At 49.3% G+C, this 24,433-nt stretch overlaps 1 long non-coding RNA gene across 2 annotated transcripts; it reads left to right on the top strand.

Moving 5' to 3' along the window:
- Window positions 1-6,991: 6,991 nt before the first annotated feature.
- LOC309618449 lies at window positions 6,992-13,241 on the top strand. 2 transcript variants are annotated; one of them, XR_014238489.1, is made up of 4 exons: window positions 6,992-7,196; window positions 7,276-7,314; window positions 11,668-11,755; window positions 13,036-13,241. It is a non-coding gene; the product is annotated as an uncharacterized lncRNA (long non-coding RNA). The 2 variants fall into 2 exon arrangements; XR_014238490.1 differs by lacking the exon at window positions 7,276-7,314 and having other exon boundaries at window positions 6,994-7,196.
- The last annotated feature ends 11,192 nt before the right edge of the window (window positions 13,242-24,433 follow it).

Below are 24,433 nucleotides of genomic sequence, written 5' to 3'. Positions count from 1 at the left end.
GGGTTCCAGAATAAAACCTCAGTCATGTTCCCAGTCCACAGGGTTCCAGAACCAAGCCTCAGTCAGCTTCCCAGGGCACAGTATTCCACAATCTAAACAGATGTCATGTTCCCAGGCCACAGGTTTCCAGAATCACGTCTCAGTCATGTTCCAAGGCCACAGGGATCCAAAATCCCACCTCAGTCATGTTGACAGGCCATAGGGTACCACCATCAAACCTCAGTCTTATTCCCAGACCACAGGTTTCCAGACTCAAAGCGATTTCATGTTCCCAGGCAACAGGGTACCAGAATCCAAACCGATGTCATGTTCCCAGGACACAGGATTCCACAATCTAACATTAGTCATGTTCCCAGGCCAATGGTTTCCAGAATCAAACCTCAGTCATATTCCCAGGACACATGGTTCCAGAATCAAACCTCAGTTATGTTCCCAGGACACAGGGTTCCAGAATAACCCCTCAGTCATGTTCCCTCGACACAGGTTTCAGAAATAAAACCCCAGTCATGTTCCCAGGCCACAGGGTTCCAGAATCAATCCTCACTCATATTCCCAGGCCACAGGGTTCCACAATTAAACCTCAGGCTTATTCCCAGGCCAGAGGGTTCCACAATCAATCCTCAGTCCTGTTGCCAGGCCACGGTTCCACCATCAAGGATCAGTCATGTTCCCATACCACAGGGTTTCAGAATCAAACCACAGTCATGTTCCCAGTCCAGAGGGTTCCACAATCAAACCTTAGTCATGTTCCCATGCCACAAGGTTCCAGAATCCAACCGATGTCATGTTCCCAGGCAACAGGGTTCCAGAATCAATCCTCAGTTATGTTCCCAGGCTACAGGGATCCAGAATAAAACCTCAGTCATGTTCCCAGTCCACAGGGTTCCAGAACCAAGCCTCAGTCAGTTTCCCAGGGCACAGTATTCCACAATCTAAACAGATGTCATGTTCCCAGGTCACAGGTTTCCAGAATCACGCCTCAGTCATGTTCCCATGACACAGGGTTCCAGAATCCAACCGATGTCATGTTCCCAGGCCACAGGGTTCCAGAATCAATCCTCAGTTATGTTCCCAGGCGACAGTGTTCCTGAATAAAACCTCAGTCATGTTCCCAGTCCACAGGTTTCCAGAACCAAGCCTCAGTCAGGTTCCCAGGGCACAGTATTCCACAATCTAAACAGATGTCATGTTCCCAGGTCACAGGTTTCCAGAATCACGCCTCAGTCATGTTCCAAGGTCACAGGGATCCAGAATCAAACCTCAGTCCTGTTGCCAGGCCATAGGGTACCACCATCAAACCTCAGTCATGTTCCCAGGCCACAGGGTTCCTCCATCATACCTCAATCATGTTCCCAGGACACAGGGTTCAAGAATCAAACAAATGTCAAGTTCCTAGGCCATTGGTTTCCAGTACCAGGCCTCAGTCATATTTCCAGGGCACAGGGTTCCACAATCAAATCTCAGTCATATTGCCAGTCCACAGGTTTCTGCCATCAAACCTCAGTCAAGTTCTCAGGCAACAGGGTTCTAGAATCAAGCCTCAGTCATATTCCCAGGACACATTGTTCAAGAATCAAACCTCAGTCATGTTGGCAGGCCACAGGGTTCCACAATCAAACCTCAGTCATGTTCCCAGGCCACAGGGATCCAGAATCCAACCGATGTCATGTTGTCAGGCCATAGGGTACCACCATCAAACCTCAGTCATATTCCCAGGCCACAGGTTTCCAGAATCAAACCGATTTCATGTTCCCAGGCAACAGGGTACTAGAATCCAAACCGATGTCATGTTCCCAGGCCACAGGGTTCCACCATCAAAACTCATTCCTGTGGCCAGGCCACAGGGTTCCACCATCAAGCCTCAATCATGTTCCCAAGCCTGAGGGTTCCACAATCAAACCACTGTCATGTTGCCAGGCCACAGGGTTCAACCATCAAACCTCAGTCATGTTCCCAGGAAACAGGGTTCCAGAATCAATCCTCAGTTATATTCCCAGGCAACAGGGTTCCAGAATAAATCCTCAGTCATGTTCCCAGTCCACAGGTTTCCAGAACCAAGCCTCAATCAGCTTCCCAGGGCACAGTATTCCACAATCTAAACAGATGTCATGTTCCCAGGTCACAGGTTTCCGGAATCAAACTTCTGTCATGTTCCCAGGGAACAGGGTTCCAGACACAAACCTCAGTCATGTTACCAGGAGACAGGGTTCCAGAATAAACCCGCAGTCATGTTCCCTGTACACAGGTTTCAAAAATAAAACCCCAGTCATGTTCTCAGGCCACAGGGTTCCAGAATTAAGCCTCACTCATATTCCCAGGCCAAAGGGTTCCACAATCAAACCTCAGTCCTGTTGCCAGGCCACAGTTCCACCATCAAGTCTCAGTCATGTTCCCAGGCCAGAGTGTTCCACAATCAACCCTAAGTCATCTTGCCAGGCCACAGGGTTCAACAATCAAACCTCAGTCATGTTCCCAGGGAACAGGGTTCCAGAAATAAACCTCAGTCATGTTGCCAGGCCATAGGTTTCCACCATCAAACCTCAGACATGTTCCCAGGCCACAGGGTTCCAGAATCCACAGATGTCATGTTCCCAGGCCACAGGGTTCAAGAATCAATCCTCAGTTTGTTCCCAGGCTACAGGGTTCCAGAATAAAACCTCAGTCATGTTCCCAGTCCACAGGGTTCCAGAACCAAGCCTCAGTCAGCTTCCCAGGGCACAGTATTCCACAATCTAAACAGATGTCATGTTCCCAGGCCACAGGTTTCCAGAATCACGCCTCAGTCATGTTCCAAGGCCACAGGGATCCAAAATCCCACCTCAGTCATGTTGACAGGCCATAGGGTACCACCATCAAACCTCAGTCTTATTCCCAGACCACAGGTCTCCAGAATCAAAGCGATTTCATGTTCCTAGGCAACAGGGTACCAGAATCCAAACCGATGTCATGTTCCCAGGTCACAGGATTCCACAATCTAACATTAGTCATGTTCCCAGGCCAATGGTTTCCAGAATCAAACCTCAGTCATATTCCCAGGACACATGGTTCCAGAATCAAACCTCAGTTATGTTCCCAGGACACAGGGTTCCAGAATAAAACCTCAGTCATGTTCCCTCGACACAGGTTTCAGAAATAAAACCCCAGTCATGTTCCCAGGCCACAGGGTTCCAGAATCAATCCTCACTCATATTCCCAGGCCACAGGGTTCCACAATTAAACCTCAGGCTTATTCCCAGGCCAGAAGGTTCCACAATCAAACCTCAGGCCTGTTGCCAGGCCACGGTTCCACCATCAAGGATCAGTCATGTTCCCATGCCACAGGGTTTCAGAATCAAACCACAGTCATGTTCCCAGTCCAGAGGGTTCCACAATCAAACCTTAGTCATGTTCCCATGCCACAAGGTTCCAGAATCCAACCGATGTCATGTTCCCAGGCAACAGGGTTCCAGAATCAATCCTCAGTTATGTTCCCAGGCTACAGGGATCCAGAATAAAACCTCAGTCATGTTCCCAGTCCACAGGGTTCCAGAACCAAGCCTCAGTCAGTTTCCCAGGGCACAGTATTCCACAATCTAAACAGATGTCATGTTCCCAGGTCACAGGTTTCCAGAATCACGCCTCAGTCATGTTCCCATGACACAGGGTTCCAGAATCCAACCGATGTCATGTTCCCAGGCCACAGGGTTCCAGAATCAATCCTCAGTTATGTTCCCAGGCGACAGTGTTCCTGAATAAAACCTCAGTCATGTTCCCAGTCCACAGGTTTCCAGAACCAAGCCTCAGTCAGGTTCCCAGGGCACAGTATTCCACAATCTAAACAGATGTCATGTTCCCAGGTCACAGGTTTCCAGAATCACGCCTCAGTCATGTTCCAAGGTCACAGGGATCCAGAATCAAACCTCAGTCCTGTTGCCAGGCCATAGGGTACCACCATCAAACCTCAGTCATGTTCCCAGGCCACAGGGTTCCTCCATCATACCTCAATCATGTTCCCAGGACACAGGGTTCAAGAATCAAACAAATGTCAAGTTCCCAGGCCATGGGTTTCCAGTACCAGGCCTCAGTCATATTTCCAGGGCACAGGGTTCCACAATCAAATCTCAGTCATATTGCCAGTCCACAGGTTTCTGCCATCAAACCTCAGTCAAGTTCTCAGGCAACAGGGTTCTAGAATCAAGCCTCAGTCATATTCCCAGGACACATTGTTCAAGAATCAAACCTCAGTCATGTTGGCAGGCCACAGGGTTCCACAATCAAACCTCAGTCATGTTCCCAGGACAAAGGTGTCCAGAATCAAACTTCAGTCATGTTCCCAGGGAACAGGGTTCCAGAAACAAACCTCAGTCATGTTGCCAGGCCACACGTTACCACCATCAAACCTCAAACATGGTCCCAGGACACAGGGTTCCACAATCAAACCTCAGTCATGTTCCCAGGCCACAGGTTTCCAAAATCCACTGATGTCATGTTTCCAGGCCACAGGGTTCCAGAATGAATCATCAGTTAGGTTCCCAGGCTACAGGGTTCCAGAATAAAACCTCAGTCATGTTCCCAGTCCACAGGGTTCCAGAACCAAGCCTCAGTCAGCTTCCCAGGGCACAGTATTCCACAATCTAAACAGATGTCATGTTCCCAGGCCACAGGTTTCCAGAATCACGTCTCAGTCATGTTCCAAGGCCACAGGGATCCAAAATCCCACCTCAGTCATGTTGACAGGCCATAGGGTACCACCATCAAACCTCAGTCTTATTCCCAGACCACAGGTTTCCAGACTCAAAGCGATTTCATGTTCCCAGGCAACAGGGTACCAGAATCCAAACCGATGTCATGTTCCCAGGACACAGGATTCCACAATCTAACATTAGTCATGTTCCCAGGCCAATGGTTTCCAGAATCAAACCTCAGTCATATTCCCAGGACACATGGTTCCAGAATCAAACCTCAGTTATGTTCCCAGGACACAGGGTTCCAGAATAACCCCTCAGTCATGTTCCCTCGACACAGGTTTCAGAAATAAAACCCCAGTCATGTTCCCAGGCCACAGGGTTCCAGAATCAATCCTCACTCATATTCCCAGGCCACAGGGTTCCACAATTAAACCTCAGGCTTATTCCCAGGCCAGAGGGTTCCACAATCAATCCTCAGTCCTGTTGCCAGGCCACGGTTCCACCATCAAGGATCAGTCATGTTCCCATACCACAGGGTTTCAGAATCAAACCACAGTCATGTTCCCAGTCCAGAGGGTTCCACAATCAAACCTTAGTCATGTTCCCATGCCACAAGGTTCCAGAATCCAACCTCAGTCATGTTCCCAGGCAACAGGGTTCCAGAATCAATCCTCAGTTATGTTCCCAGGCTACAGGGATCCAGAATAAAACCTCAGTCATGTTCCCAGTCCAAAGGGTTCCAGAACCAAGCCTCAGTCAGTTTCCCAGGGCACAGTATTCCACAATCTAAACAGATGTCATGTTCCCAGGTCACAGGTTTCCAGAATCACGCCTCAGTCATGTTCCCATGACACAGGGTTCCAGAATCCAACCGATGTCATGTTCCCAGGCCACAGGGTTCCAGAATCAATCCTCAGTTATGTTCCCAGGCGACAGTGTTCCTGAATAAAACCTCAGTCATGTTCCCAGTCCACAGGTTTCCAGAACCAAGCCTCAGTCAGGTTCCCAGGGCATAGTATTCCACAATCTAAACAGATGTCATGTTCCCAGGTCACAGGTTTCCAGAATCACGCCTCAGTCATGTTCCAAGGTCACAGGGATCCAGAATCAAACCTCAGTCCTGTTGCCAGGCCATAGGGTACCACCATCAAACCTCAGTCATGTTCCCAGGCCACAGGGTTCCTCCATCATACCTCAATCATGTTCCCAGGACACAGGGTTCAAGAATCAAACAAATGTCAAGTTCCTAGGCCATGGGTTTCCAGTACCAGGCCTCAGTCATATTTCCAGGGCACAGGGTTCCACAATCAAATCTCAGTCATATTGCCAGTCCACAGGTTTCTGCAATCAAACCTCAGTCAAGTTCTCAGGCAACAGGGTTCTAGAATCAAGCCTCAGTCATATTCCCAGGACACATTGTTCAAGAATCAAACCTCAGTCATGTTGGCAGGCCACAGGGTTCCACAATCAAACCTCAGTCATGTTCCCAGGCCACAGGGATCCAGAATCCAACCGATGTCATGTTGTCAGGCCATAGGGTACCACCATCAAACCTCAGTCATATTCCCAGGCCACAGGTTTCCAGAATCAAACCGATTTCATGTTCCCCGGCAACAGGGTACTAGAATCCAAACCGATGTCATTTTCCAAGGCCACAGGGTTCCACCATCAAACCTCATTCCTGTGGCCAGGCCACAGGGTTCCACCATCAAGCCTCAGTCATGTTCCCAAGCCTGAGGGTTCCACAATCAAACCACTGTCATGTTGCCAGCCCACAGGGTTCAACCATCAAACCTCAGTCATGTTCCCAGGAAACAGGGTTCCAGAATCAATCCTCAGTTATGTTCCCAGGCAACAGGGTTCCAGAATAAATCCTCAGTCATGTTCCCAGTCCACAGGTTTCCAGAACCAGGCCTCAATCACGTTCCCAGGGCACAGTATTCCACAATCTAAACAGATGTCATGTTCCCAGGTCACAGGTTTCCAGAGTCAAACTTCTGTCATGTTCCCAGGGAACAGGGTTCCAGAAACAAACCTCAGTCATGTTACCAGGAGACAGGGTTCCAGAATAAAACCGCAGTCATGTTCCCTGTACACAGGTTTCAAAAATATAACCCCAGTCATGTTCTCAGGCCACAGGGTTCTAGAATCAAGCCTCACTCATATTCCCAGGCCAAAGGGTTCCACAATCAAACCTCAGTCCTGTTGCCGGGCCACAGTTCCACCATCGAGTCTCAGTCATGTTCCCAGGCCAGAGTGTTCCACAATCAAACCTAAGTAATCTTGCCAGGCCACAGGGTTCAGCAATCAAACCTCAGTCATGTTCCCAGGACAAAGGTGTCCAGAATCAAACCTCAGTCATGTTCCCAGGGAACAGGGTTCCAGAAATAAACCTCAGTCATGTTGCCAAGCCACAGGTTTCCACCATCAAACCTCAGACATGTTCCCAGGCAACAGGGTTCCAGAATCAAACCGTTCTCATGTTCCCAGGCCACAGGGTTCCAGAATCCACCGATGTCATGTTCCCAGGTGACAGGGTTCAAGAATCAATCCTCAGTTTGTTCCCAGGCTACAGGGTTCCAGAATAAAACCTCAGTTATGTTCCCAGTCCACAGGGTTCCAGAATCCACCGATGTCATGTTCCCAGGTGACAGGGTTCAAGAATCAATCCTCAGTTTGTTCCCAGGCTACAGGGTTCCAGAATAAAACCTCAGTCATGTTCCCAGTCCACAGGGTTCCAGAACCAAGCCTCAGTCAGCTTCCCAGGGCACAGTATTCCACAATCTAAACAGATGTCATGTTCCCAGGTCACAGGTTTCCAGAATCAAACTTCAGTCATGTTCCCAGGCAACAGGGTTCCAGAAACAAACCTCAGTCATGTTATCAGGAGACAGGGTTCCAGAATAAAACCGCAGTCATGTTCCCTGTACACAGGTTTCAAAAATAAAACCCCAGTCATGTTCTCAGGCCACAGGGTTCCAGAATCAAGCCTCACTCATATTCCCAGGCCAAAGGGTTCCACAATCAAACCTCAGTCCTGTTGCCAGGCCACAGTTCCACCATCAAGTCTCAGTCATGTTCCCAGGCCAGAGTGTTCCACAATCAAACCTAAGTCATCTTGCCAGGCCACAGGGTTCAACAATCAAACCTCAGTCATGTTCCCAGGAAACAGGGTTCCAGAAATAAACCTCAGTCATGTTGCCAGGCCACAGGTTTCCACCATCAAACCTCAGACATGTTCCCAGGCAACAGGGTTCCAGAATCAAACCGTTCCCATGTTCCCAGGCCACAAGGTTCCAGAATCCACCGATGTCATGTTCCCAGGCCACAGGGTTCAAGAATCAATCCTCAGTTTGTTCCCAGGCTACAGGGTTCCAGAATAAAAAACTCAGTCATGTTCCCAGCCCACAGGGTTCCAGAACCAAGCCTCAGTCAGGTTCCCAGGGCACAGTATTCCACAATCTAAACAGATGTCATGTTCCCAGTCCACAGATTTCCAGAATCACGCCTCAGTCATGTTCCCAGGCCACAGGGATCCAGAATAAAACCGCAGGCATGTTCCGTGGACACAGGTTTCCAAAATAACACCCCAGTCATTTTCCCAGCCCACAGGTTTACAGAATAAAGCCTCAGTCATATTCCCAGGCCACAGGGTTCCACCATCAATCCTCAGTCTTGTTCCCAAGCCTGAGGTTTCCACAATCAAACCTCTGTCATGTTCCCAGGCCACAGGGTTCCAGAATCAAACCTCAGTCATGTTCCCAGGACACAGGGTTCCAGAATAAAACCGCAGGCATGTTCCGTGGACACAGGTTTCCAAAATAACACCCCAGTCATTTTCCCACCCCACAGGGTTACAGAATAAAGCCTCAGTCATATTCCCAGGCCACAGGGTTCCACCATCAATCCTCAGTCTTGTTCCCAAGCCTGAGGGTTCCACAATCAAACCTCTGTCATGTTCCCAGGCCACAGGGTTCCAGAATCAAACCTCAGTCATGTTCCCAGGAAACAGGGTTCCAGAATGAAACCAATATCATGTTCCCAGGCCACGGGGTTCCAGTATCAGGCCTCAGTCATCTTCCCAGTGCACAGGGTTCCAGCAACAAACCTCAGTCATGTTCCCAGGTCACAGGTTTGGAGAATCAAACCTCAGTCATATTCCCAGGCCACATCGTTCCAGAATCATACCTCAGTCATTTTCCCAGGCCACATGGTTACAGAATCAAATCTAAGTCAATTTCCCAGGCCACAGGTTTCCAGAATCAAACCTCAGTCATATTCCCAGGCCACAGGTTTCCACCATCAAGCCTCAGTCAAGTTCCAAAACCTGAAGGTTCCACAATCAAACCTCAGTCATGTTCCCAGGACACAGGGTTCCAGAATCAAGCCTCACTCATATTCCCAGGCCAGAGGGTTCCGCAATCAAACCTCAGTCCTGTTGCCAGGCCACGGTTCCACCATCAAGCCTCAGTCATGTTCCCAGGCTAGAGGGTTCCACAATCAAACCTAAGTCATCTTGCCAGGCCACAGGATTCCACCATCAAACCTCAGTCCTGTTGCCAGGCCACAGGCTTCCACCATCAAGCCTCAGTCATGTTCCCAAGCCTGAGGCTTCCATAATCAAACCTCTGTCATGTTACCAGGCCACAGGGTTCAACCATCAAACCTCAGTCATGTTCCCTGGAAACAGGGTTCCAAAGTCAGACAAATGTCATGTTCCCAGGCCACGGGGTTCCAGTATCAGGCCTCAGTCATGTTCCCAGTGCACAGGGTTCCACCATCAAACCTCAGTCATGTTGCCAGTCCACAGGTTTCTGCGATCAAATCAGAGTCAAGTTCCCAGGCCACCGGGTTCCTCCATCAAACCTCTGTCATGTTCCCAGGCCACAGGATTCCACAGTCTAACATCAGTCATGTTCCCAGACCAATGGTTTCCAGAATCAAACCTCAATCATGTTCCCAGGACACAGGGTTCCAATCAAACCAATGTCAAGTTCCCAGGCCATGGGTTTCCAGTACCAGGCCACAGTCATGTTTCCAGGGCACAGGGTTCCACAATCAAACCTGTCATATTGCCAGATCACAGGTTTCTCCCATCAAACCTCAGTCAAGTTCTCAGACAACAGGGTTCTAGAATCAAGCCTCAGTCATATTCCCAGGACACATTGTTCAAGAATCAAACCTCAGTCATGTTGGCAGGCAACAGGGTTCCACAATCAAACCTCAGTCATGTTCCCAGGCCACAGGGATCCAGAATCCAACCGTTGTCATGTTGCCAGGCCATAGGGTACCACCATCAAACCTCAGTCATATTCCCAGGCCACAGGTTTCCAGAATCAAACCGATTTTATGTTCCCAGGCAACAGGGTACTAGAATCCAAACCGATGTCATGTTCCCAGGCCACAGGGTTCCACCATCAAGCTTCAATCATGTTCCCAAGCCTGAGGGTTCCACAATCAAACCACTGTCATGTTGCCAGGCCACAGGGTTCAACCATCAAACCTCAGTCATGTTCCCAGGAAACAGGGCTCCAGAATCAATCCTCAGCTTTGTCCCATTCCACAGGTTTCCAGAACCAAGACTCAATCAGGTTCCCAGGGCACAGAATTCCACAATCTAAACAGATGTCATATTCCCAGGACACATTGTTCAAGAATCAAACCTCAGTCATGTTGGCAGGCCACAGGGTTCCACATTCAAATCTCAGTCATGTGTCCAGGACAAAGGTGTCCAGAATCAAACTTCAGTCATATTCCCAGGGAACAGGGTTCCAGAAACAAACCTCAGTCATGTTGCCAGGCCACACGTTACCACCATCAAACCTCAAACATGGTCCCAGGCCACAGGATTCCACAATCAAACCTCAGTCATGTTCCCAGGACACAAGTTTTCAAAATCCACTGATGTCATGTTCCCAGTCCACAGGGTTCCAGAACCAAGCCTCAGTCAGTTTCCCAGGGCACAGTATTCCACAATCTAAACAGATGTCATGTTCCCAGGCCACAGGTTTCCAGAATCACGCCTCAGTCATGTTCCAAGGCCACAGGGATCCAGAATCAAACCTCAGTCATGTTGCCAGGCCATAGCATACCACCATCAAACCTCAGTCTTATTCCCAGACCACAGGTTTCCAGAATCGAACCGATTTCATGTTCCCAGGCAACAGGGTACCAGAATCCAAACCGATGTCATGTTCCCAGGCCACAGGATTCCACAATCTAACATTAGTCATGTTCCCAGGCCAATGGTTTCCAGAATCAAACCTCAGTCATATTCCCAGGCCACATGGTTCTAGAATCAAACCTCAGTTATGTTCCCAGGACACAGGGTTCCAGAATAAAACCTCAGTCATGTTCCCTCGACACAGGTTTGAGAAATAAAACCCCAGTCATGTTCCCAGGCCACAGGGTTCCAGAATCAAGCCTCACTCATATTCCCAGGCCACAGGGTTCCACAATTAAACCTCAGTCTTATTCCCAGGCCAGAGGTTTCCACAATCAAACCTCAGTCCTCTTGCCAGGCCACGGTTCCACCATCAAGCCTCAGTCATGTTCCCATGCCACAGGGTTTCAGAATCAAACCACAGTCATGTTCCCAGTCCAGAGGGTTCCACAATCAAACCTTAGTCATGTTCCCATACCACAGGGTTCCAGAATCCAACCGATGTCATGTTCCCAGGCAACAGGGTTCCAGAACCAATCCTCAGTTATGTTCCCAGGCTACAGGGATCCAGAATAAAACCTCAGTCATGTTCCCAGTCCACAGGGTTCCAGAACCAAGCCTCAGTCAGTTTCCCAGGGCACAGTATTCCACAATCTAAACAGATGTCATGTTCCCAGGCCACAGGTTGCCAGAATCACGCCTCAGTCATATTCCCATGACACAGGGTTCCAGAATCCAACCGATGTCATGTTCCCAGGCCACAGGGTTCCAGAATCCATCCTCAGTTATGTTCCCAGGCTACAGTGTTCCTGAATAAAACCTCAGTCATGTTCCCAGTGCACAGGGTTCCAGAACCAAGCCTCAGTCAGGTTCTCAGGGCACACTATTCCACAATCTAAACAGATGTCATGTTCCCAGGTCACAGGTTTCCAGAATCACGCCTTAGTCATGTTCCAAGGTCACAGGGATCCAGAATCAAACCTCAGTCCTGTTGCCAGGCCATAGGGTACCACCATCAAACCTCAGTCATGTTCCCAGGCCACAGGGTTCCTCCATCATACCTCAATCATGTTCCCAGGACACAAGGTTCAAGAATCAAACAAATGTCAAGTTCCCAGGCCATGGGTTTCCAGTACCAGGCCTCAGTCATATTTCCAGGGCACAGGGTTCCACAATCAAATCTCACTCATATTGCCAGTCCACAGGTTTCTGCCATCAAACCTCAGTCAAGTTCTCAGGCAACAGGGTTCTAGAATCAAGCCTCAGTCATATTCCCAGGACACATTGTTCAAGAATCAAACCTCAGTCATGTTGGCAGGCCACAGGGTTCCACAATCAAACCTCAGTCATGTTCCCAGGCCACAGGGTTCCAGAATCCAACCGATGTCATGTTGCCAGGCCATAGGGTACCACCATCAAACCTCAGTCATATTCCCAGGCCACAGGTTTCCAGAATCAAACCGATTTCATGTTCCCAGGCAACAGGGTACTAGAATCCAAACCGATGTCATGTTCCCAGGCCACAGGGTTCCACCATGAAACCTCATTCCTGTGGCCAGGCCACAGGGTACCACCATCAAGCCTCAATCATGTTCCCAAGCCTGAGGGTTCCACAATCAAACCACTGTCATGTTGCCAGGCCACAGGGTTCAACCATCAAACCTCAGTCATGTTCCCAGGAAACAGGGTTCCAGAATCAATCCTCAGTTATGTTCCCAGGCAACAGGGTTCCAGAATAAATCCTCAGTTATGTTCCCAGTCCACAGGTTTCCAGAACCAAGCCTCAATCAGGTTCCCAGGGCACAGTATTCCACAATCTAAACAGATGTCATGTTCCCAGGTCACAGGTTTCCAGAATCAAACTTCAGTCATGTTCCCAGGCAACAGGGTTCCAGAAACAAACCTCAGTCATGTTACCAGGAGACAGGGTTCCAGAATAAAACCGCAGTCATGTTCCCTGTACACAGGTTTCAAAAATAAAACCCCAGTCATGTTCTCAGGCCACAGGGTTCTAGAATCAAGCCTCACTCATATTCCCAGGCCAAAGGGTTCCACAATCAAACCTCAGTCCTGTTGCCAGGCCACAGTTCCACCATCAAGTCTCAGTCATGTTCCCAGGCCAGAGTGTTCCACAATCAAACCTAAGTCATCTTGCCAGGCCACAGGGTTCAACAATCAAACCTCAGTCATGTTCCCAGGAAACAGGGTTCCAGAAATAAACCTCAGTCATGTTGCCAGGCCACAGGTTTCCACCATCAAACCTCAGACATGTTCCCAGGCAACAGGGTTCCAGAATCAAACCGTTCCCATGTTCCCAGGCCACAGGGTTCCAGAATCCACCGATGTCATGTTCCCAGGCCACAGGGTTCAAGAATCAATCCTCAGTTTGTTCCCAGGCTACAGGGTTCCAGAATAAAAAACTCAGTCATGTTCCCAGCCCACAGGGTTCCAGAACCAAGCCTCAGTCAGGTTCCCAGGGCACAGTATTCCACAATCTAAACAGATGTCATGTTCCCAGTCCACAGATTTCCAGAATCACGCCTCAGTCATGTTCCCAGGCCACAGGGATCCAGAATCAAACCTCAGTCATGTTCCCAGGACACAGGGTTCCAGAATAAAACCGCAGGCATGTTCCGTGGACACAGGTTTCCAAAATAACACCCCAGTCATTTTCCCACCCCACAGGGTTACAGAATAAAGCCTCAGTCATATTCCCAGGCCACAGGGTTCCACCATCAATCCTCAGTCTTGTTCCCAAGCCTGAGGGTTCCACAATCAAACCTCTGTCATGTTCCCAGGCCACAGGGTTCCAGAATCAAACCTCAGTCATGTTCCCAGGAAACAGGGTTCCAGAATGAAACCAATATCATGTTCCCAGGCCACGGGGTTCCAGTATCAGGCCTCAGTCATCTTCCCAGTGCACAGGGTTCCAGCAACAAACCTCAGTCATGTTCCCAGGTCACAGGTTTGGAGAATCAAACCTCAGTCATATTCCCAGGCCACATCGTTCCAGAATCATACCTCAGTCATTTTCCCAGGCCACATGGTTACAGAATCAAATCTAAGTCAATTTCCCAGGCCACAGGTTTCCAGAATCAAACCTCAGTCATATTCCCAGGCCACAGGTTTCCACCATCAAGCCTCAGTCAAGTTCCAAAACCTGAAGGTTCCACAATCAAACCTCAGTCATGTTCCCAGGACACAGGGTTCCAGAATCAAGCCTCACTCATATTCCCAGGCCAGAGGGTTCCGCAATCAAACCTCAGTCCTGTTGCCAGGCCACGGTTCCACCATCAAGCCTCAGTCATGTTCCCAGGCCAGAGGGTTCCACAATCAAACCTAAGTCATCTTGCCAGGCCACAGGATTCCACCATCAAACCTCAGTCCTGTTGCCAGGCCACAGGCTTCCACCATCAAGCCTCAGTCATGTTCCCAAGCCTGAGGCTTCCATAATCAAACCTCTGTCATGTTACCAGGCCACAGGGTTCAACCATCAAACCTCAGTCATGTTCCCTGGAAACAGGGTTCCAAAGTCAGACAAATGTCATGTTCCCAGGCCACGGGGTTCCAGTATCAGGCCTCAGTCATGTTCCCAGTGCACAGGGTTCCACCATCAAACCTCAGTCATGTTGCCAGTCCACAGGTTTCTGCGATCAAATCAGAGTCAAGTTCCCAGGCCACCGGGTTCCTCCATCAAACCTCTGTCATGTTCCCAGGCCACAGGATTCCACAGTCTAACATCAGTCATGTTCCCAGACCAATGGTTTCCAGAATCAAACCTCAATCATGTTCCCAGGACACAGGGTTCCAATCAAACCAATGTCAAGTTCCCAGGCCATGGGTTTCCAGTACCAGGCCACAGTCATGTTTCCAGGGCACAGGGTTCCACAATCAAACCTGTCATATTGCCAGATCACAGGTTTCTCCCATCAAACCTCAGTCAAGTTCTCAGGCAACAGGGTTCTAGAATCAAGCCTCAGTCATATTCCCAGGACACATTGTTCAAGAATCAAACCTCAGTCATGTTGGCAGGCAACAGGGTTCCACAATCAAACCTCAGTCATGTTCCCAGGCCACAGGGATCCAGAATCCAACCGTTGTCATGTTGCCAGGCCATAGGGTACCACCATCAAACCTCAGTCATATTCCCAGGCCACAGGTTTCCAGAATCAAACCGATTTTATGTTCCCAGGCAACAGGGTACTAGAATCCAAACCGATGTCATGTTCCCAGGCCACAGGGTTCCACCATCAAGCTTCAATCATGTTCCCAAGCCTGAGGGTTCCACAATCAAACCACTGTCATGTTGCCAGGCCACAGGGTTCAACCATCAAACCTCAGTCATGTTCCCAGGAAACAGGGCTCCAGAATCAATCCTCAGCTTTGTCCCATTCCACAGGTTTCCAGAACCAAGACTCAATCAGGTTCCCAGGGCACAGAATTCCACAATCTAAACAGATGTCATATTCCCAGGACACATTGTTCAAGAATCAAACCTCAGTCATGTTGGCAGGCCACAGGGTTCCACAATCAAATCTCAGTCATGTGTCCAGGACAAAGGTGTCCAGAATCAAACTTCAGTCATATTCCCAGGGAACAGGGTTCCAGAAACAAACCTCAGTCATGTTGCCAGGCCACACGTTACCACCATCAAACCTCAAACATGGTCCCAGGCCACAGGATTCCACAATCAAACCTCAGTCATGTTCCCAGGACACAAGTTTTCAAAATCCACTGATGTCATGTTCCCAGTCCACAGGGTTCCAGAACCAAGCCTCAGTCAGTTTCCCAGGGCACAGTATTCCACAATCTAAACAGATGTCATGTTCCCAGGCCACAGGTTTCCAGAATCACGCCTCAGTCATGTTCCAAGGCCACAGGGATCCAGAATCAAACCTCAGTCATGTTGCCAGGCCATAGCATACCACCATCAAACCTCAGTCTTATTCCCAGACCACAGGTTTCCAGAATCGAACCGATTTCATGTTCCCAGGCAACAGGGTACCAGAATCCAAACCGATGTCATGTTCCCAGGCCACAGGATTCCACAATCTAACATTAGTCATGTTCCCAGGCCAATGGTTTCCAGAATCAAACCTCAGTCATATTCCCAGGCCACATGGTTCTAGAATCAAACCTCAGTTATGTTCCCAGGACACAGGGTTCCAGAATAAAACCTCAGTCATGTTCCCTCGACACAGGTTTGAGAAATAAAACCCCAGTCATGTTCCCAGGCCACAGGGTTCCAGAATCAAGCCTCACTCATATTCCCAGGCCACAGGGTTCCACAATTAAACCTCAGTCTTATTCCCAGGCCAGAGGTTTCCACAATCAAACCTCAGTCCTCTTGCCAGGCCACGGTTCCACCATCAAGCCTCAGTCATGTTCCCATGCCACAGGGTTTCAGAATCAAACCACAGTCATGTTCCCAGTCCAGAGGGTTCCACAATCAAACCTTAGTCATGTTCCCATACCACAGGGTTCCAGAATCCAACCGATGTCATGTTCCCAGGCAACAGGGTTTCAGAACCAATCCTCAGTTATGTTCCCAGGCTACAGGGATCCAGAATAAAACCTCAGTCATGTTCCCAGTCCACAGGGTTCCAGAACCAAGCCTCAGTCAGTTTCCCAGGGCACAGTATTCCACAATCTAAACAGATGTCATGTTCCCAGGCCACAGGTTTCCAGAATCACGCCTCAGTCATATTCCCATGACACAGGGTTCCAGAATCCAACCGATGTCATGTTCCCAGGCCACAGGGTTCCAGAATCCATCCTCAGTTATGTTCCCAGGCTACAGAGTTCCTGAATAAAACCTCAGTCATGTTCCCAGTGCACAGGGTTCCAGAACCAAGCCTCAGTCAGGTTCTCAGGGCACACTATTCCACAATCTAAACAGATGTCATGTTCCCAGGTCACAGGTTTCCAGAATCACGCCTTAGTCATGTTCCAAGGTCACAGGGATCCAGAATCAAACCTCAGTCCTGTTGCCAGGCCATAGGGTACCACCATCAAACCTCAGTCATGTTCCCAGGCCACAGGGTTCCTCCATCATACCTCAATCATGTTCCCAGGACACAAGGTTCAAGAATCAAACAAATGTCAAGTTCCCAGGCCATGGGTTTCCAGTACCAGGCCTCAGTCATATTTCCAGGGCACAGGGTTCCACAATCAAATCTCAGTCATATTGCCAGTCCACAGGTTTCTGCCATCAAACCTCAGTCAAGTTCTCAGGCAACAGGGTTCTAGAATCAAGCCTCAGTCATATTCCCAGGACACATTGTTCAAGAATCAAACCTCAGTCATGTTGGCAGGCCACAGGGTTCCACAATCAAACCTCAGTCATGTTCCCAGGCCACAGGGTTCCAGAATCCAACCGATGTCATGTTGCCAGGCCATAGGGTACCACCATCAAACCTCAGTCATATTCCCAGGCCACAGGTTTCCAGAATCAAACCGATTTCATGTTCCCAGGCAACAGGGTACTAGAATCCAAACCGATGTCATGTTCCCAGGCCACAGGGTTCCACCATGAAACCTCATTCCTGTGGCCAGGCCACAGGGTACCACCATCAAGCCTCAATCATGTTCCCAAGCCTGAGGGTTCCACAATCAAACCACTGTCATGTTGCCAGGCCACAGGGTTCAACCATCAAACCTCAGTCATGTTCCCAGGAAACAGGGTTCCAGAATCAATCCTCAGTTATGTTCCCAGGCAACAGGGTTCCAGAATAAATCCTCAGTCATGTTCCCAGTCCACAGGTTTCCAGAACCAAGCCTCAATCAGGTTCCCAGGGCACAGTATTCCACAATCTAAACAGATGTCATGTTCCCAGGTCACAGGTTTCCAGAATCAAACTTCAGTCATGTTCCCAGGCAACAGGGTTCCAGAAACAAACCTCAGTCATGTTACCAGGAGACAGGGTTCCAGAATAAAACCGCAGTCATGTTCCCTGTACACAGGTTTCAAAAATAAAACCCCAGTCATGTTCTCAGGCCACAGGGTTCTAGAATTAAGCCTCACTCATATTCCCAGGACAAAGGGTTCCACAATCAAACCTCAGTCCTGTTGCCAGGCCACAGTTCCACCATCAACTCTCAGTCATGTTCCCAGGCCAGAGTGTTCCACAATCAAACCTAAGTCATCTTGCCAGGCCACAGGGTTCAACAATCAAACCTCAGTCATGTTCCCAGGACAAAGGTGTCCAGAATCAAACCTCAGTCATGTTCCCAGGGAACAGGGTTCCAGAAATAAACCTCATTCATATTCCCAGGCCACAGGGTTCCAGAATCAAACCTCAGTCATGTTCCCAGGCCACAGGGTTCCAGAATGAATCCTCAGTTATGTTCCCAGGCTATAGGGTTCCAGAATCAAACCTCAGTCATGTTCCCAGTCCACAGGGTTTCAGAACCAAGCCTCAGTCAGCTTCCCAGGGCACAGTATTCCACAATCTAAACAGATGTCATGTTCCCAGGCCACAGGTTTCCAGAATCACGCCTCAGTCATGTTCCAAGGCCACAGGGATCCAGAATCAAACCTCAGTCATGTTGCCAGGCCATAGCGTACCACCATCAAACCTCAGTCTTATTCTCAGACCACAGGTTTCCAGAATCAAACCGATTTCATGTTCCCAGGCAACAGGGTACCAGAATCCAAACCGATGTCATGTTCCCAGGCCACAGGATTCCACAATCTAACATTAGTCATGTTCCCAGGCCAATGGTTTCCAGAATCAAACCTCAGTCATATTCCCAGGCCACATTGTTCCAGAATCAAACCTCAGTTATGTTCCCAGGACACAGGGTTCCAGAATAAAACCTCAGTCATGTTCCCTCGACACAGGTTTGAGAAATAAAACCCCAGTCATGTTCCCAGGCCACAGGGTTCCAGAATCAAGCCTCACTCATATTCCCAGGCCACAGGGTTCCACAATTAAACCTCAGTCTTATTCCCAGGCCAGAGGTTTCCACAATCAAACCTCAGTCCTCTTGCCAGGCCACGGTTCCACCATCAAGCCTCAGTCATGTTCCCATGCCACAGGGTTTCAGAATCAAACCACAGTCATGTTCCCATTCCAGAGGGTTCCACAATCAAACCTTAGTCATGTTCCCATACCACAGGGTTCCAGAATCCAACCGATGTCATGTTCCCAGGCAACAGGGTTCCAGAATCAATCCTCAGTTATGTTCCCAGGCTACAGGGATCCAGAATAAAACCTCAGTCATGTTCCCAGTCCACAGGGTTCCAGAACCAAGCCTCAGTCAGTTTCCCAGGGCACAGTATTCCACAATCTAAACAGATGTCATGTTCCCAGGCCACAGGTTTCCAGAATCAAACCGATTTCATGTTCCCCGGCAACAGGGTACTAGAATCCAAACCGATGTCATTTTCCAAGGCCACAGGGTTCCACCATCAAACCTCATTCCTGTGGCCAGGCCACAGGGTTCCACCATCAAGCCTCAGTCATGTTCCCAAGCCTGAGGGTTCCACAATCAAACCACTGTCATGTTGCCAGCCCACAGGGTTCAACCATCAAACCTCAGTCATGTTCCCAGGAAACAGGGTTCCAGAATCAATCCTCAGTTATGTTCCCAGGCAACAGGGTTCCAGAATAAATCCTCAGTCATGTTCCCAGTCCACAGGTTTCCAGAACCAGGCCTCAATCACGTTCCCAGGGCACAGTATTCCACAATCTAAACAGATGTCATGTTCCCAGGTCACAGGTTTCCAGAGTCAAACTTCTGTCATGTTCCCAGGGAACAGGGTTCCAGAAACAAACCTCAGTCATGTTACCAGGAGACAGGGTTCCAGAATAAAACCGCAGTCATGTTCCCTGTACACAGGTTTCAAAAATATAACCCCAGTCATGTTCTCAGGCCACAGGGTTCTAGAATCAAGCCTCACTCATATTCCCAGGCCAAAGGGTTCCACAATCAAACCTCAGTCCTGTTGCCGGGCCACAGTTCCACCATCGAGTCTCAGTCATGTTCCCAGGCCAGAGTGTTCCACAATCAAACCTAAGTAATCTTGCCAGGCCACAGGGTTCAGCAATCAAACCTCAGTCATGTTCCCAGGACAAAGGTGTCCAGAATCAAACCTCAGTCATGTTCCCAGGGAACAGGGTTCCAGAAATAAACCTCAGTCATGTTGCCAAGCCACAGGTTTCCACCATCAAACCTCAGACATGTTCCCAGGCAACAGGGTTCCAGAATCAAACCGTTCTCATGTTCCCAGGCCACAGGGTTCCAGAATCCACCGATGTCATGTTCCCAGGTGACAGGGTTCAAGAATCAATCCTCAGTTTGTTCCCAGGCTACAGGGTTCCAGAATAAAACCTCAGTTATGTTCCCAGTCCACAGGGTTCCAGAATCCACCGATGTCATGTTCCCAGGTGACAGGGTTCAAGAATCAATCCTCAGTTTGTTCCCAGGCTACAGGGTTCCAGAATAAAACCTCAGTCATGTTCCCAGTCCACAGGGTTCCAGAACCAAGCCTCAGTCAGCTTCCCAGGGCACAGTATTCCACAATCTAAACAGATGTCATGTTCCCAGGTCACAGGTTTCCAGAATCAAACTTCAGTCATGTTCCCAGGCAACAGGGTTCCAGAAACAAACCTCAGTCATGTTATCAGGAGACAGGGTTCCAGAATAAAACCGCAGTCATGTTCCCTGTACACAGGTTTCAAAAATAAAACCCCAGTCATGTTCTCAGGCCACAGGGTTCCAGAATCAAGCCTCACTCATATTCCCAGGCCAAAGGGTTCCACAATCAAACCTCAGTCCTGTTGCCAGGCCACAGTTCCACCATCAAGTCTCAGTCATGTTCCCAGGCCAGAGTGTTCCACAATCAAACCTAAGTCATCTTGCCAGGCCACAGGGTTCAACAATCAAACCTCAGTCATGTTCCCAGGAAACAGGGTTCCAGAAATAAACCTCAGTCATGTTGCCAGGCCACAGGTTTCCACCATCAAACCTCAGACATGTTCCCAGGCAACAGGGTTCCAGAATCAAACCGTTCCCATGTTCCCAGGCCACAAGGTTCCAGAATCCACCGATGTCATGTTCCCAGGCCACAGGGTTCAAGAATCAATCCTCAGTTTGTTCCCAGGCTACAGGGTTCCAGAATAAAAAACTCAGTCATGTTCCCAGCCCACAGGGTTCCAGAACCAAGCCTCAGTCAGGTTCCCAGGGCACAGTATTCCACAATCTAAACAGATGTCATGTTCCCAGTCCACAGATTTCCAGAATCACGCCTCAGTCATGTTCCCAGGCCACAGGGATCCAGAATAAAACCGCAGGCATGTTCCGTGGACACAGGTTTCCAAAATAACACCCCAGTCATTTTCCCAGCCCACAGGTTTACAGAATAAAGCCTCAGTCATATTCCCAGGCCACAGGGTTCCACCATCAATCCTCAGTCTTGTTCCCAAGCCTGAGGTTTCCACAATCAAACCTCTGTCATGTTCCCAGGCCACAGGGTTCCAGAATCAAACCTCAGTCATGTTCCCAGGACACAGGGTTCCAGAATAAAACCGCAGGCATGTTCCGTGGACACAGGTTTCCAAAATAACACCCCAGTCATTTTCCCAGCCCACAGGGTTACAGAATAAAGCCTCAGTCATATTCCCAGGCCACAGGGTTCCACCATCAATCCTCAGTCTTGTTCCCAAGCCTGAGGGTTCCACAATCAAACCTCTGTCATGTTCCCAGGCCACAGGGTTCCAGAATCAAACCTCAGTCATGTTCCCAGGAAACAGGGTTCCAGAATGAAACCAATATCATGTTCCCAGGCCACGGGGTTCCAGTATCAGGCCTCAGTCATCTTCCCAGTGCACAGGGTTCCAGCAACAAACCTCAGTCATGTTCCCAGGTCACAGGTTTGGAGAATCAAACCTCAGTCATATTCCCAGGCCACATCGTTCCAGAATCATACCTCAGTCATTTTCCCAGGCCACATGGTTACAGAATCAAATCTAAGTCAATTTCCCAGGCCACAGGTTTCCAGAATCAAACCTCAGTCATATTCCCAGGCCACAGGTTTCCACCATCAAGCCTCAGTCAAGTTCCAAAACCTGAAGGTTCCACAATCAAACCTCAGTCATGTTCCCAGGACACAGGGTTCCAGAATCAAGCCTCACTCATATTCCCAGGCCAGAGGGTTCCGCAATCAAATCTCAGTCCTGTTGCCAGGCCACGGTTCCACCATCAAGCCTCAGTCATGTTCCCAGGCCAGAGGGTTCCACAATCAAACCTAAGTCATCTTGCCAGGCCACAGGATTCCACCATCAAACCTCAGTCCTGTTGCCAGGCCACAGGCTTCCACCATCAAGCCTCAGTCATGTTCCCAAGCCTGAGGCTTCCATAATCAAACCTCTGTCATGTTACCAGGCCACAGGGTTCAACCATCAAACCTCAGTCATGTTCCCTGGAAACAGGGTTCCAAAGTCAGACAAATGTCATGTTCCCAGGCCACGGGGTTCCAGTATCAGGCCTCAGTCATGTTCCCAGTGCACAGGGTTCCACCATCAAACCTCAGTCATGTTGCCAGTCCACAGGTTTCTGCGATCAAATCAGAGTCAAGTTCCCAGGCCACCGGGTTCCTCCATCAAACCTCTGTCATGTTCCCAGGCCACAGGATTCCACAGTCTAACATCAGTCATGTTCCCAGACCAATGGTTTCCAGAATCAAACCTCAATCATGTTCCCAGGACACAGGGTTCCAATCAAACCAATGTCAAGTTCCCAGGCCATGGGTTTCCAGTACCAGGCCACAGTCATGTTTCCAGGGCACAGGGTTCCACAATCAAACCTGTCATATTGCCAGATCACAGGTTTCTCCCATCAAACCTCAGTCAAGTTCTCAGACAACAGGGTTCTAGAATCAAGCCTCAGTCATATTCCCAGGACACATTGTTCAAGAATCAAACCTCAGTCATGTTGGCAGGCAACAGGGTTCCACAATCAAACCTCAGTCATGTTCCCAGGCCACAGGGATCCAGAATCCAACCGTTGTCATGTTGCCAGGCCATAGGGTACCACCATCAAACCTCAGTCATATTCCCAGGCCACAGGTTTCCAGAATCAAACCGATTTTATGTTCCCAGGCAACAGGGTACTAGAATCCAAACCGATGTCATGTTCCCAGGCCACAGGGTTCCACCATCAAGCTTCAATCATGTTCCCAAGCCTGAGGGTTCCACAATCAAACCACTGTCATGTTGCCAGGCCACAGGGTTCAACCATCAAACCTCAGTCATGTTCCCAGGAAACAGGGCTCCAGAATCAATCCTCAGCTTTGTCCCATTCCACAGGTTTCCAGAACCAAGACTCAATCAGGTTCCCAGGGCACAGAATTCCACAATCTAAACAGATGTCATATTCCCAGGACACATTGTTCAAGAATCAAACCTCAGTCATGTTGGCAGGCCACAGGGTTCCACAATCAAATCTCAGTCATGTTCCCAGGACAAAGGTGTCCAGAATCAAACTTCAGTCATGTTCCCAGGGAACAGGGTTCCAGAAACAAACCTCAGTCATGTTGCCAGGCCACACGTTACCACCATCAAACCTCAAACATGGTCCCAGGCCACAGGATTCCACAATCAAACCTCAGTCATGTTCCCAGGCCACAGGTTTCCAAAATCCACTGATGTCATGTTTCCAGGCCACAGGGTTCCAGAATGAATCCTCAGTTATGTTCCCAGGCTATAGGGTTCCAGAATCAAACCTCAGTCATGTTCCCAGTCCACAGGGTTTCAGAACCAAGCCTCAGTCAGCTTCCCAGGGCACAGTATTCCACAATCTAAACAGATGTCATGTTCCCAGGCCACAGGTTTCCAGAATCACGCCTCAGTCATGTTCCAAGGCCACAGGGATCCAGAATCAAACCTCAGTCATGTTGCCAGGCCATAGCGTACCACCATCAAACCTCAGTCTTATTCTCAGACCACAGGTTTCCAGAATCAAACCGATTTCATGTTCCCAGGCAACAGGGTACCAGAATCCAAACCGATGTCATGTTCCCAGGCCACAGGATTCCACAATCTAACATTAGTCATGTTCCCAGGCCAATGGTTTCCAGAATCAAACCTCAGTCATATTCCCAGGCCACATTGTTCCAGAATCAAACCTCAGTTATGTTCCCAGGACACAGGGTTCCAGAATAAAACCTCAGTCATGTTCCCTCGACACAGGTTTGAGAAATAAAACCCCAGTCATGTTCCCAGGCCACAGGGTTCCAGAATCAAGCCTCACTCATATTCCCAGGCCACAGGGTTCCACAATTAAACCTCAGTCTTATTCCCAGGCCAGAGGTTTCCACAATCAAACCTCAGTCCTCTTGCCAGGCCACGGTTCCACCATCAAGCCTCAGTCATGTTCCCATGCCACAGGGTTTCAGAATCAAACCACAGTCATGTTCCCATTCCAGAGGGTTCCACAATCAAACCTTAGTCATGTTCCCATACCACAGGGTTCCAGAATCCAACCGATGTCATGTTCCCAGGCAACAGGGTTCCAGAATCAATCCTCAGTTATGTTCCCAGGCTACAGGGATCCAGAATAAAACCTCAGTCATGTTCCCAGTCCACAGGGTTCCAGAACC

Source organism: Balaenoptera borealis, assembly GCF_965194805.1.
Source record: "Balaenoptera borealis genome assembly, chromosome: 20".
Taxonomy (NCBI): domain Eukaryota; kingdom Metazoa; phylum Chordata; class Mammalia; order Artiodactyla; family Balaenopteridae; genus Balaenoptera; species Balaenoptera borealis.
The sequence above is the reverse complement of the archived record's forward strand: the minus strand, read 5'-3'. Positions and strand labels throughout refer to the sequence as shown.